This window comes from Gracilinanus agilis, chromosome 2, assembly GCF_016433145.1.
Source record: "Gracilinanus agilis isolate LMUSP501 chromosome 2, AgileGrace, whole genome shotgun sequence".
NCBI lineage: Eukaryota > Metazoa > Chordata > Mammalia > Didelphimorphia > Didelphidae > Gracilinanus > Gracilinanus agilis.
Genome location: NC_058131.1, coordinates 685333156 through 685347330, shown reverse-complemented (window position 1 = coordinate 685347330; position 14175 = coordinate 685333156). Strand labels below are relative to the sequence as shown.

General features: G+C 40.2%; 1 pseudogene; it reads right to left on the bottom strand.

The window, feature by feature from the left end:
* Window positions 1-4797: 4797 nt before the first annotated feature.
* Window positions 4798-12432, bottom strand: LOC123234375 (annotated as a pseudogene).
* Between the last annotated feature and the right edge of the window lie 1743 nt (window positions 12433-14175).

Genomic DNA, 14175 nt, shown 5'->3' with positions numbered 1-14175 from the left:
ATTTTTAAGGTTAGACAATGGGGAATGCTCCAGGGAGCCTGAAGAATATTCTAAAATGAATCCCTAAGGACAGTCCTCTATATAAGGTGCTGATTTCTTGGGAAGATAAGAGCATACCAAAAGAACTGTGGATGAAGAGAAAGGAAGCAATTATTTCTATAAATCTTGGCCAAAACCGGTTTTCTCATGACCTAGATATGGTTCATTTGATTATAAATCATTAAAGGAGTTAAAGATGGCTATAGAAGATAATCCCAAAGAACATTTTACAGGTTCATTTGAGGTTTTTCATTTGATAGTTCTACTCAGCCAATGTCTACATCCCCCTGCTCCACTAAACTTTCTAATTAGCCTCTTCCTTTTGTGGGGTAACTTGAGGTGAATCCCAGATTCAGGACAATACCCTTTGCAAAAATGCAAGACTCCAAAACTTAGCTTAAAAATAAAAAGAGAAATGTATTAATTTGGAATTCGTGTAGATATGGCTGAGATATTGTTCAGATGGAGCACTGCCTCCTCAAGGAGATGGGGTAAAGGGATTTTATGCCCCTTTCACAGCAGGGGCTACAGAATAAGAAAAAGGGGGGATAGGATGAGTTAGGAATGAGGAAATTTTAATGAGGTTAGAGGTGTAGGGATGGTCTATAGAAGTCAAAGGATGATTAGATTAGGTACCATCCTAAATTTTATCAGAGTAGGACCAGATAGGTAGATTATCTATGTTAATTGAAGGTCTAGGGGAAAGTTAAAAAGGGGTTGAATGCTTCTTTTGGAAGCAGAAAGGATTTTTGCATGACCTCTTTGACCTAGAACATTTCAGGAGTTTGGGAGTGTTTTAGGGGAAGTCTATTTCTTTCTGAAGAAGATCTGGCTCTCCCCAGGGGGATACATCTTTCAGCTCTCCTCCTTTTCCTCCCCCATCCCAATACCCTTTCCTGCTGCCCCTGCCTCCAATCCTCCCAGGGTCTGCACCCTGTCTCCTCTATCTCTTCCTGTTTCCCCTCCTCTTCCTCCTTCTCCAGCTCCACTCCTCTATCCTTCCCTTCCACTTTCAGCCACTCTTCTTCCTGCTCCTTGCTCCTCCTCCTCCTCCCCCTCCTCTTCCTATTTCTCCTCTTCCTCTCCTTATCTTTCTTCTCTTCTTCCCCTTCCCCCTCCTTCTACTCTTCCTCTTTCTCCTAACCCCACCCCTACTCCACCTGTCTTCTTTTCTCTCTCTATTTAGATTCTAGACTTGGTAGTAGAAGCTAATGAAGCCCCAAATACAGGCATGTTTCCTCTGAGGGAAGTTACCATGTATAATTAAAGAGGAAACAGTAACAATAAGAAATCACCTCCCCTTCAGGAGCAGTTATCTTGATTGATGGATAGATTGTACTCCTTCCTTTGATGTGGATCACTTGCTTGTGATCAAGGGGCTTGAAAATATTTTGAGAACTTAGAACCCAAGTTGGGTTGATGTAAAGGATCTCATGTATGCCTTACTTACTGAGAGGGATAGACAGGCCATCCTTGCAGCTACTAATAATTCTCAAGATGAGAATACCAAAAAATGCCATTCAAAAGACCTGAAATTGGACCCAAACATAGCTGAGAACTATATACAATTATGTGAAACCAGGGGAAATGTATTAAGGAGTATGAAATTTTGCTCCTTAAAACAAGAGAACTGTTTAAATTCAAATATATAAATCAGGAAGCAAATGAATGTACAACCAACTTTTATTGTAGGACTGTAGAATCAGGAACTAGATATCTTGGGTTAGATATTTAGGAGGAAGCAGGCAGAGTGAAAGATTGGTTACTAAGAGGAAGACTGGTGAAGAAGGAAGGATTTAAATGAAAACTGAAATGTTGGGTAGAAAAAAAATTATGTAAATTATGTAAAAAAAGAAATAAAATTGTGCCATTCAAGGGGAAAAGGAAGTAGATTACAAAAGTGGGATTGAGTATTTGCCTCTAGGTAAGGCACAAGGAGGAAATCAGTCTGACTAGGTCAGAGAGTGAGTGGTTTGTAGGGATAAAGAGAAATAAATTGGAAAGGATAGAGCAGAGCTAGACTATAGAGAGTCTTGAAAGGCAGGCAGAATAGTTTGGATTTCATGCTTAGACATCAAAGGAAAAGTATAGAAGCTTACTGTCATTATTAAAGATGAAATTTAAGATTAATGTGGTAGAGCGGAAGCTAGCTAGCACCGTGCATAGTGCTCCAGGCTTAGACACTGAAGAAACTAGATTCAAGGCAGCTGGGTTGCTCAGTGGATTGAGAGCCAGGCCTAGAGAGAGGAGGTACTGGGTACAATTCTGGCCTCAGACAGTTCCTAGATGTATGACCTCGGACAAGTCACTTAAACCCCATTGCCTAACCCTACTCCTCCTCTGACTTGGGACCAATAAGATGGAAGATAAGAATTTAAGGATAAAAAAAGAAAGAACCTCAGTTTAAATCTGTCCTCAGATATTTCTTATCTCTGTGACCTTAAGCAAATCGCTTAATCCCAGTTGTCTAGCCCTTAGCACTCATTGGTCTTGGAATCCATACTTAGCATCAATTTCAAAATAGAAGGTAAGGGTTTTTCCATTTGTTTGGTTTTTTTGTTTGTTTGTTCGTTTGTTTGTTTGTTTGTTTGTTTGTTTTATTAATCTTGATAGATCCTGTAACCAAAACTCCCCCTTTCACCAATCCCTTCCAGGACCAACTTTCCCTTTTTCCCTTTCCCAAAGCACCTGGCAGTTCCAGTAAAACCTGGCAGAACACCAGGACTTTGTTGTCAGGCCTAGGCAAATGACCTCCCACATCACTGACCATCAAGCCTGAGGACATTCCACCCCCAGAGACCAAGATCCCAATCCCCTGAGGGACATCCAATAATCCAGAAATAAGTACACAATTTTGTCCATGTGAGTGAGAAATCCCCTATCCCTTTATATGAGGCTTGGATTTTAGTGCTGGCAGTGGTATTCAGTTCATCATAATTGTAATTCTGGGATAATTGAATCGTGTTAGCATGGGTGATGACTTTAGTGGGCCTTTTGTGATTATTTTGGTGTAACTACTGAGGTTTTGAATTGAGTGAATGGCTGTTTTAGCCTACATAATCCTTGTTGACAGGGGCCTCAGTTTTGGGCCTTAGCCTTCAACTTCGCTATATCATGTACCATCAGCAATAATTGATAAGTAGCTCTATTTATATATTGAATGGGATGACTTATGGAAGAGGCAAAGATTTATTCGTATATCTCCTGAGCTATTCACTAAATTCAAGTTATAGACATCCAATATGTAGAAAAACTTGACAGCAAAAATTTTCTCTTTGGACCAGACTTATGATTTCATTGTTTCAGGGAAGTTCCAATAAGGAATCCATTCTACCAATACTAATAAGCTCCTGCTTTGTAGCCTATAATCTTGGAGAGTCACCTAGGGGCACTAAGAGATAAAGTGACTTGCCCAGAGACACACATCCAGAATGTGTCAGGGATTTAGATCTAAGAATTTATGACTCTATAACCATTTGGGGTCCAAAACTTCACTAGAAATAATACCAAGAGAATGTTACCTCTTGATATTAATTATACTCATCCTAAAAATGGCCTAGGGAAGTAATGAGTTCCATTCCAGTAGAAGTATTCATTAGGAAGTTGAAGAGTCATTTGCTAGAGATATTGTAGAGGTCATTCCTCAATTTAGAAGTTGAACCAGACAATAAATGAGGGTTCCTTCCAACTCTAGCTATGAACCTAACACTTTGCCAGATGATCAGACATACATGGAGAAGGGGAGGAAGCAAAAAGAACCAATACCTGTGGGTGGAACTGCAAAGAAATACTTTAGACTGAATGTCAACAATAACCTCTTCCTAATAATTTGAGCTTTCCAAAAGTAAAAGATGCTCCCTAGAGAGATGATGTCTCCCTCCTTGGAGGTCATCAAGTAAAAGATGGACTACCACTAGCTAGGTTTGCTCAAACTCAAATCCATCACTCTTTATGCAATATCATGCCCTCTTCCTAGAGGTTTTGCAGAAATTTTCCTAGCTACATTTGACTTAGACTAGAAAGGGAAAACAAATATAGTATCATTCACTTATTATTTCAAGAATACCAGTGAAATGTTTAGACAGCCCATCTATTGTCTCTGATTCTCACTAAATGAATGAAATTCCTCCCTTTGTTCTCCTACACATACTTGATATCAACTGAAAGTCAACATCATTGGTAAATATCCCACCTTGAACATGGTAGCTCTCTTTCTAATTCCTCTTAGATTATTTGGAATCTTATTTCTACCAGCTTTTGGTCCCAGGATTCTCAGACACTGATCTGGGAGGTGAGTAGATTAAAAACAAACAAACAAACAAAAAAACATTGAGCCCTTGAGCCCCAAAGAGTACATCCTAGGTATTACCTCCAAGAAAGACCATAAAAACAGCTCCCACTGCAGTAATGAGTTTGGATGTTGATTTCTGTAAAGGAAAAGAGTAGAATCCCATTTCATGCTAGAGGAAAATATATTTTCTTTAGATATTCATTAGACAATAGGTTACAGGAGAAATGTGTACAACATAGATGCCTATAGTATTTAAAAAGTCAGAGAGGTGACACTTTGTGGTCTGAAACAGTGTGCCTATGTCTTGACAAGGCCTTCAGGAGAATGGAAATCCAAGGGCATTCCCACGTGGCTCACAGTCCCCTGTTGTTGTGAATTCCAGGGAGAAAGAATCATTGCTTGAAGCGAGGACAAGTTCCACTAGGAGGTGATGACTTCGGTAGGAAAAACAGGAGGAGATGGAATTGCTAAGCAATATATTCTGAGAATATACAGTTCTTAGAGGGTTCCATTTTCATTACAGCTATATAAATACAATTCTGCTTGTCAAAAACTTCCTTGCAGGAAACCTTGTTATATCCGACAGGCCTCATAATACTGTTGATAGAAGAAAATTGGGCAAAGATTAGAGTGGACTTATGGGAACTTATGAACAATTTATTAAGACTCTTACCCTTATTCTAGACAGCTTCTGATCATGAACAACCCTCTCTCCCCAACCACATACTGAGTCATCCTAATCCTCCCACAAGTATAGATGGAGAGCCCAATAGGTACTAGGTGCTAGTTAGTATACTATAAAGCTGAGAGTTAAACACCAAACTTGTCCTTAGTCACATGCTTAATAAGTTTCTGATCTTGGAATTGAATAGAAAAGATTAATAAAACCTAGATTACAAAAAGGGAAGAATTTTTCTTTTTATTTTAATGAATGAGGAATCTGAGGCTAAGTGATTAAGTGACTAAGCCAGGGTCACACAGATTATCAATTTTTGAGTTGAGAATGAAATAGAAAAAGTATCATATATCCTAGATTTGAAATATGAAGGGAGAGCTTAGAAGTCATCAAGTCTAAACCTATCTTCTTCTCCTTCTTTCTCTTCTTCATCATCTTCTTCTTTTACCTCTTCTGCATCATCTTCTCTTTCTTCCTCTTTCTTTTTCTTCTGAGACTTCTCTGACTTCTCCTTCTCTTCCTCCCCTGTTCTTCTCTTCCTTTCCCATCTTGTCCTCCCTTGTCCTCATTCTTCTCCTTCACCTTCTCCATCTTTTTGACAAATAAGGAATATGAAACCAAGAACAGTCAAGTGATTTGGCCAGGGTCACAGAGATAATTAGATGATGAACTGAAATTTAAATAGAAAAGTATTATAGATGCTACATTCAGAAAGAAAGAGATTTTAGAAGTAATCAAGTTAAAACTCCTCTTTTTTTAAGGAAGAAAAAGAAACTGACATACATCAAATGATTATCTCACTGTCATGCAGATATTTATGTGTCTGAGCAAATTTTGAACTTGGGCCTTCACAACACCAATCCCAATGCCTTATGCATTGTTTCCACTAGGGAGGTTAAAGTCTTGCTGTACCCTTCCCTGATGAAATCACATCCAGAATATCATATTCCATTCAAGCAGGAACATGTTAGGAAGTAAACTGATCATCTGGGGCATTTTTTCAGGAGAATGAAAATGTCAAGAACTAAAAAGTTCCCTAAAAGGGTAAATGCAGGAATCTCAACCTAAAGAAGGGAAATGTTTGCCTCAGAGAAGAGAGAAAAGACTTGCTCAGCTTGCTTGGCCTCAAGGGGCAGAACTGAGATCTCTGAGTGAAGAGATCTGGATGAAGGTTTAGAAGAGTCTGTTTTGAAGTACAAAGTGGGAAAAGCTTGCAAATCCTGAGAACTCTCCAGAAGGAGGAGGAACTACCTTCACTGAAGACCTTCAACAAAGACCCAATGGCTATTTATTAGGCAAGGGCTTCTAGCTCCCTAGATCAATTCTACTCCATGGCCCCCAGAAGTCCCTTCCAAATTTGGGATGCTGTGATTTCATGTCTGTCTATTTAGGGATCACTTTGAACTCACATGCTACAGCAAACCATTCCTTTTTCAGTGCATTCACAGTTCTCACAATTCTTAGTGTGCCACTTAGAGTACAACTCATGCTTTACACCACGAGCATCCTTGCAACCTAAAACAGAACATATGGCAAATCTTCTATTAAAATGCAAATAATGCCTCTAGAAAAGATTTTACCAACTTCTTAAGGTTATTTTGAATGGTACATCAAAGCATTCTAACAATGGAAAATCTGGGCCATTTAAAAAAAATATTACCTTCCATCTTAGAATAAATACTGTGTATCCTTTCCAAGACAGAAGAGCAGTAAGGGCTAGATAATGATGTTAAGGGACTTGCCCAGGGTCACACAGCTAGGAACTGTCTGAGGATAGATTTGAACCCAGGATCTTCCACCTCTAGGCCTAGCACTCTATCCTCTGAGTCACCTAGCTGCTCCAATCTGGGCCATTTTTAAAGACTTTCAAAAGAAATTCTAGTTTCCCTTAGCAACATCCTCCAACACTTCACAGTCCATCAAGTCAACAACAGCTCTAAAATCATTTAATAAGCCTTCATAGTAACAACTGGAATATCCAATACTCTTCTTTGCAAGATATGTGATAGCAGATCAACACTGGGACATAACCTCCATGAAGGCAAGAATGTTCCTAGGGTTTTTTTCTTTCCATCATAATTTTCTTCCCATGAATAACTTTGAAGGTGCAACATTTTGTACCCAGGAGATGTTTAATAGGGGATTGTTGAACTGAGTGACTAGATAGAACCTGAGCTATAGAGAGAGATCTCTTGATTGGCCCAGCAGCCCAAAGGTATCCCAGGGTCAGAGGTGAGATTTAAACTCAAGTCTTCCTGACTCCAATCCTAGGTCTCTAACCTTTATACCATGCTTCCTTTTAGAAATGTATCCTACATAAAGATCATATCTTGACATTTTAGGATAGAAGATTGTGGAGGAAAGACCTTTTATGTGTATTTCAGTAGTTGCCTCTTTTCTCCATCTCAGGCACCTCTATAGCTTACACTTTTCCCACCCTTTGCCTACTATTTCCGTCCCATGGATCTTGGGTCCAATGTACACAAATAAACTATTCAAGCTTCTCCTAGTCACTTTTCATACTAAACAAAGCTTCCTATCCCTAGAAATAGAAAATAGAAATCAAAGATTTACCTAGTGTTACTTTTTTTTTTAAAACCACCAAGGGAGTAATGGTGCACTGATCAGCACATAATGTCACAATGATAATCCAGGTAAGGAGAACACCGAGTATAGCTTTCTATTTAAAAAAAAAAAAGATGAAAGGCTAGTCAGGTGGAAGAATAATTGTGTTGTTGTTGTTTTTTTGAAATTTATGACATTCTTCTCTATTTAATAAAAATTTACCAGTTGATATACAGATCCTCTTCCCAGCAATGAACCCTTCCTTTATGACTCAGTCTCAGCTACACATGGAATAAGTAATGGTAATGAGAACCCTGAGGCCCAGCAGGTTTCCCTTAAATGTATTTGGGCATGTATCTGAAAAAGGAAACTGGTGGTACCAAACTAGAGCACCTAGAACCAGCTGTTCCCTTTGGTGGTGGGCACAAGTTCCCAGGGATGGGGTGGCAGGACTAAGGAGAGAAGTACATGATGATCACTCCCATTGCTCAAGCCTGTCTTCCAAAGCCCATGATGAGGTAGTCTCCTGCCCCCTTCTCCCTCCCCACCATGCTCTAGAATCACAAGAAGAGGTTCAGTAAGCTCCATGGATGAAAAGAGTGGCATCTACTTCTCACATCTGTCTGAAGAAGTCTTTAAGTTCTGGGTGCTGGTTTGGTATTTTCTTTTTCTTCTTGTTTTTGGCTGAAAAGCCTCAGTATTTTTATAACTACAAGGAAGCTCAGCCTTTAGGATGCTGGAAGAGAAGTCATCAAATTTGGTCTCGGACAATTAGCTGTGTGACCCCTGACAAGTCATTTAACAACTCTGCCTCACTTTCCTCATCTGTTAAATGGGGACAATGATAGCCTCCCAGGGTTGTTGTGTAGATCAAATGAGAGAATATTCCAAAAGTGCTATGAGCTGTTAACTACAATAATGATAAAAAGACATAAAAGATACATAAAAAAAGAGACATAAAAAAATTCAACAAACCCAGTTCAACCCGTATCTCACTGGTCCCAGCCCCATCAATTTACAGGTAGAGAGGAACTTCTAGGTCAGTGATTCTAGAATTCTCATGTTACAAATAAAAGAACTGAGGCCTCGACTAGACCCTAACAGGTCTTGACTTGTTCTCATCCACCAGCTAATAGCATCTGCCTCCAAATATCCAATGCCCCTCTGAGTATATTACCTCCTGTCTCCAGAGTTACTCACTTTTCTGACAGGAGAAAAGCATTGCTGTGTAGCCATGACCAAGGCATTTTAATATCTGTTTGCTTCAGTTTCCTACACTATAAAATGGAGATAATAGCACTCGCCTCCCAGTAGGGGTTATAGGAATTAAATGAAATAATAATTGTGGCTGGCACATAGTAGATATCATATAAAGGTTAGCTATTATTACTGCATAAAGCCTATAGAATATTATCACAATGAGGTTGTTATTATTAAAAATAAACACATTTGGGGTTTTCTATGTGTCTCAGTAGATACAGAGAACCAGGCCTAGAGAAGGGATGTGCTGGGTTCAAATCTGGCCACACACTTCCTAGTCATGAAACCCTGAGCAACTCAATTAACTCAAATTACCTAGCCCTTACTACTCTTCTGACTTGGAACCAATACTGAGTATCATTTCTAAGACAGAAAGTTAAGAGTTGTTCTTTAAGAATAATAATTTTTAATACGTTTTGTCTCCTATGCTTTGGAAACAAAATTATCTCATTTCATCTTTGTTTAGAAGACTTTAAGGGTTTTTTCTTTTTGTGTCCATTATTATACTACTCATCGACATTATTTTCCTGCTTTCTTTACTCTGCATTTATCATTCAGATTTTTCCAGATTTCCCTGCTTTCCTCATATTTGTCACTTCCTAAAGGCTCTTAATGTATCATCCCATTCACATGCCAAAACTTAAGCCAGATCAGGGCTATGAATTCTTATACTTAGAACAAATTTCTTTGAAGAGAAAAGAGGTTTGGGAAAGAAGGAGGGAAATCAACAGGAAAGGTGATGCTGACACAGAGTAAGTAATGCCTGACAATGGGTCCAACATATTGGGGGAGGGGCAGGTTCTTGCTAGGATTGGGGTCCAGGAGAGACGCATTCTGGCAATGAGACTTTAGGTATGGCACACCATGGTAGTAATTGTGCCAAGTGACAGTTTAAAAAATCAATAATGTATCTAAGATTTAATGGATAGCAGGGTGCTCAGGGGGACCAGTTGTCTACCAAGGCAGATGAACTATTTGGCTGTTTTAGCCTGAGATAGTTAAGCAGGAAATTGACAAATGATATATTTGAGAGGCAGGACCAGAACCCTGGTCTTTCTGACTCCCAAGTCAGCTTTCTATACACTATATCATGCTACCTCTCTTCAGGGAGCCCATGAGGAAAACCACCAAGAAGCCACAGGGATGACTGGCAGCTTTCAGCATAAACCCAACTGCCCAAATCCCAAAAAACCAGCAGTGTTCCATCTCTTCACTTTCCAACAAGAACTTTTTACTTACCATGGTGTCTTAGTAGCCTCTCTCTTCCACAGGGTTGTTGGTCTTACAGGGAGCCAGGTCAGGATTATATAGAGGATGATTGCAATAGTTTCGCAATAACAAGAAGGAAATATAACACATCCAAAAAAATGACAAATACTGTTGTATAAACTGAAGGCAGGTTGCCAAATAGAAAGAATGAGAGAGTATGAATTATTCCAGGTATTATCAACTTACTCTCCAACCTCACTAAAATTGCCCTATATTTTAATATTAAATTTGATTTGTTTAATTTATTGATTGTATATAATTAAATTTATTAAATTAAAATATTTGATGTAATTTAATATTAAGTTATCTATACCCATAAAAATATCAAAATGCCATTATCGCCACATTGGATCAAAATGATGGTCTCACATAGTGCAGGATTCTGACTCTGACAATGCTATGAAGGGATGTTTTGTGAGAAAGTTGTCATCCTCAATGGTATGGCGCTCAACAACTAGGGAGCTTCTCTCCAAACATTCCATACTTCTTCTCTCTAATAATCCACAATTCATTCTGAACAGAAAAGCTTTCCCAGAGCCTATTTCCAGTTCCTACCTCCAGGCCATTGCATGAGGGTCCAGTCCTCTGTGTCTATTCTTGAAATGCCTTCTCTCCTCTCCTCATCCTCTAGAAACCCCTCCTTCCTTTCAAGATACACAAGTGATCCTCCCAGAAGCTCTTCTTGATTTTCTCCTTTCTGAGAATTTATATATTCTTTTAGTTATGTACCCTGTGGTATGTATCCTTGAGTATGCATATAACCATTTTGTGTGTCTCCAGTATTCCTCCTCTTAGAATGTGAGCACCACCAGGGGAGAAACATTTTAGGATGTAGATGCTTCGGGGCAGTATTTGGTTCTGAGTTTGAAAGGTTGATTAAGGAAGATTCGAATTTAAATTTGATCTCTGACAAATGGTGTGTGACCTGAAACAAGTTACTTATCCTTCATTTACCTCAGTTTCCCCAACTCTAAAGTGGGATTAGTAACCACATCTATCTCACAGGGTTTTTTAAGTATCAAATGAGACCTTTATAACAAGTATTTAGGAAAGGATGTGTTCCATAGTAATTGCTACACAAATACTTATTCCCTTCTCTACCTCACTGCTTCCCAGGAGGACAATTAGGTAGGAGCAAGACTCAGTGGGAATGGAGCAGGATAGAAAGTTTTTCTATCAGGAAAAGGCCAAGAGGAGGCTTGGTTTGTATCACACAGATGGTTTTGCTGGGCAACAAGCTGGGGACTGGGCACCTCAGAGGAGGTAGGATGGAGAGAGAGGTTAAGATTAGGGATGGAAGCAGAGGCAGAGTCATTGCCACTTAGGCCCTTGTTTGACCTTAGAGCCCATCTTCTCTGTGCCCTGTTTCACTGGGAAAGTTCCATTATTTCTGATGAAAACCTCTACAAGGAAGAGAGATGCCACAGCTTCAGGAAGCCTTTACTAGCAGATGTAAGTACTACCACCAACCATAGGCATCAGTGAGCTTCCAGGGCCTTCTGTGGGGTCTTCTTGTCTCTGTCCCTCTTTTTTCCTTTCCTCCTCCCCATGGAAATTACCCTACAGCAATGCAGCCCCTCCTTTGCTGTGCCAAAGTCAGACTGCAATGTCGCTCACTGCTGCTGATCAGAAACTTGGCTCCTTTGCCAACCATCAAAGCAGTTTTATAGGACCATGTCCTTCAGAGAAATATAATAGCTCATATTTATTAAGCATTTTATGACTTAAAAAGCCTTTACCTGGGATAGCTCTGTGGGGAGCTTGTCCCTGCCTCCCCTTTTTCTTTCCTCTTCCCAACACAAATACTAATACCAATATGCCACCCCTCTTTCTTGGATCTTCCCAAAGGCAAAGGCAACCTAGGGTGTCCCTCACTGCTGCTGATCAGAAACTTGGTTCCTTTTCTGACCATCAGAGTTTTTCCAGGACCATGTATAACAGCAAACAATGATAGAGCAGTTTAAGACTTGCAAAGCTTTCATTGGGACATTTCATGTGATCCTTACAAAAACCCTGTGAGACAGGCCTTCCTTTCTCCAAAAACTCCCCTGTACCAACTTGCTGATTGAAATACAAGCTGGTATCTAAAGCTCTCTATTGCAGAATTTTGCACTTTGATAACTAGTGCCAAGATCACTTTGTCCTTGGCTTAGGAGTCTCTGTGTGTCTTACATTCTGGAGGAAATGGCCCTGATTTTTTGTGTCTCCATGGTGGCAAGAGTTCCTTTGGAAGGTCTTACTGGTCTTGGTAGCTCTCCTGCAAAGAGAGGTCGAGGCTGATCTAGACCTTCCCCTGGTCATGAGTTGGCAGCTGGACTCAGCTCAGGGCACAGATTCATGTCTGAAAGAGGGTTCATGGACTTTTTCAGTTTCTCACATCAAACTTGCTCTGCCTTCTTCATCATTCCTTTCACTTGCCTCAGCTCTTCTCCTCATCGAAGTAAACTCACCAAAAATCAAAAAACATCATATGGACAAGGGGGAATTATTCTGTTTGGTTTCAGGTCAGTCAGTACATTAGCATTTAGGAAGCACCTACTGTGTGCTAAGAACTGTGCTAAGTGGGTGCTGAGAATACAACCGAAAAACAAAGACAGATTTCTAGCTTTTGAGGCACCTCCCAGTCCAATGAGGGAGAAAACATGTATGTAACTCTCCATAAACAAGAGAGAGAGTGCAGGATAAATTGGAGATCTCCCTCAGAGGGGGGTCATTCTGTGTGAAGGGAACCCCTCGCAGGATCACACATGGGTCTGACCTGCATCCCTGCACTCCAGCCTGGGTCATGCATATGACCCAGAAAGGATCAGGTTAGGATCTGGGGTAAAGGAGAAGATATAAAAGAAAGGGTCCCAGGAATTGCAGTCTCTGTATTCACTGTAGTCAGACCTGTGGTGCAAGAAAAGTAGCTGAGAGTCATGTGCAGAAGCACTCCCTGTGGCTAGTTAGAAATGAGCTTTTCTCTCTATCTGTCTGCCTTCTCTTATTTAAATATTAATAAACTCTATGGAAATTCAAGATCGGAGTTTAATTTAACTTTAACAACTAGCAGCTGGGTGAATGGGGAAAGGCTTCCTATAGAACATGGGATTGGAAGTGAGCCTTGAAGATAACCAGGGCAAGCAAGATGTGGAGTGGAGAAGCCCTGCAGGCCTGGAAGACAGCCAGCACAGAAATAGAGGGTTGGGATAGAGAAGAGCCAGAGAGAAAGGCAAGGAGGCCCAGAGGGTAGATTCTAGAGGCTGTGGAGGGCAGGAACACAGGCATGGGCCAGCTGTGGAGGGCTTTAGAGGCCAGACTGAGCATTTCAGGCCCCACATTGTCTGTTGCCAGCTGTGACTGCTGTAGAAACCTGGCCCAGATCCTGGGGATCAGACTGGACAATGACCTCAAGTTTTTCCTTTCTTGGTTATCTACTAAGTTCAGAGTCAGTCATGTTATGGGCCTTTTTTGGATTGTTTTTGTAAGATCATGTGTGAGGAATATTCAGAAGGAATGTTCACACTCAAAAGATCTCCATCCAGTCAGATGTATAAAAGTAACAATTAAAAAAAATAACAAATTCAATAAGTCATTGGTTAACTGTAAGATAAGCTGATCAAAGGGAAAAGAGCAAGATGGTAGAATAGTATTTTTGTGCAAACTTCTTAAATTTAAAAAAAAAAACAACTAGGAGACAATCATAAAATTAGAGTTGATTCCACAAGATAGAAACCTACTAACAAAAAATCTGCATGAGTTAACACAAGATCTTTGAAGTTCTCACTCAGCCTTCTTACATCTCACCCTCTACCACCTCCCCAATAGTGAAGACAAGCTAACTTGTGTTATAAACATAATCTGGGAAGTGATGGATGCCACCTTGAATGACAGGGATGGCAGTTGGAAGATAGGGAAGGCAGGAATGGAAGTGTGGGGCTTCCTCACTGCAGTTCCACAGATATACCTCAGGGGCTCAGGCAGTGGGTGCCCATCAAGCTCCCACCTCTCCTGGGGCGCTTCCTTTAGAGCTGATTGTGGTTTCTGGGCAAATCCTCAGGGACTGAGTTGGGGGAGTATTTAGGGGCAATCTTTC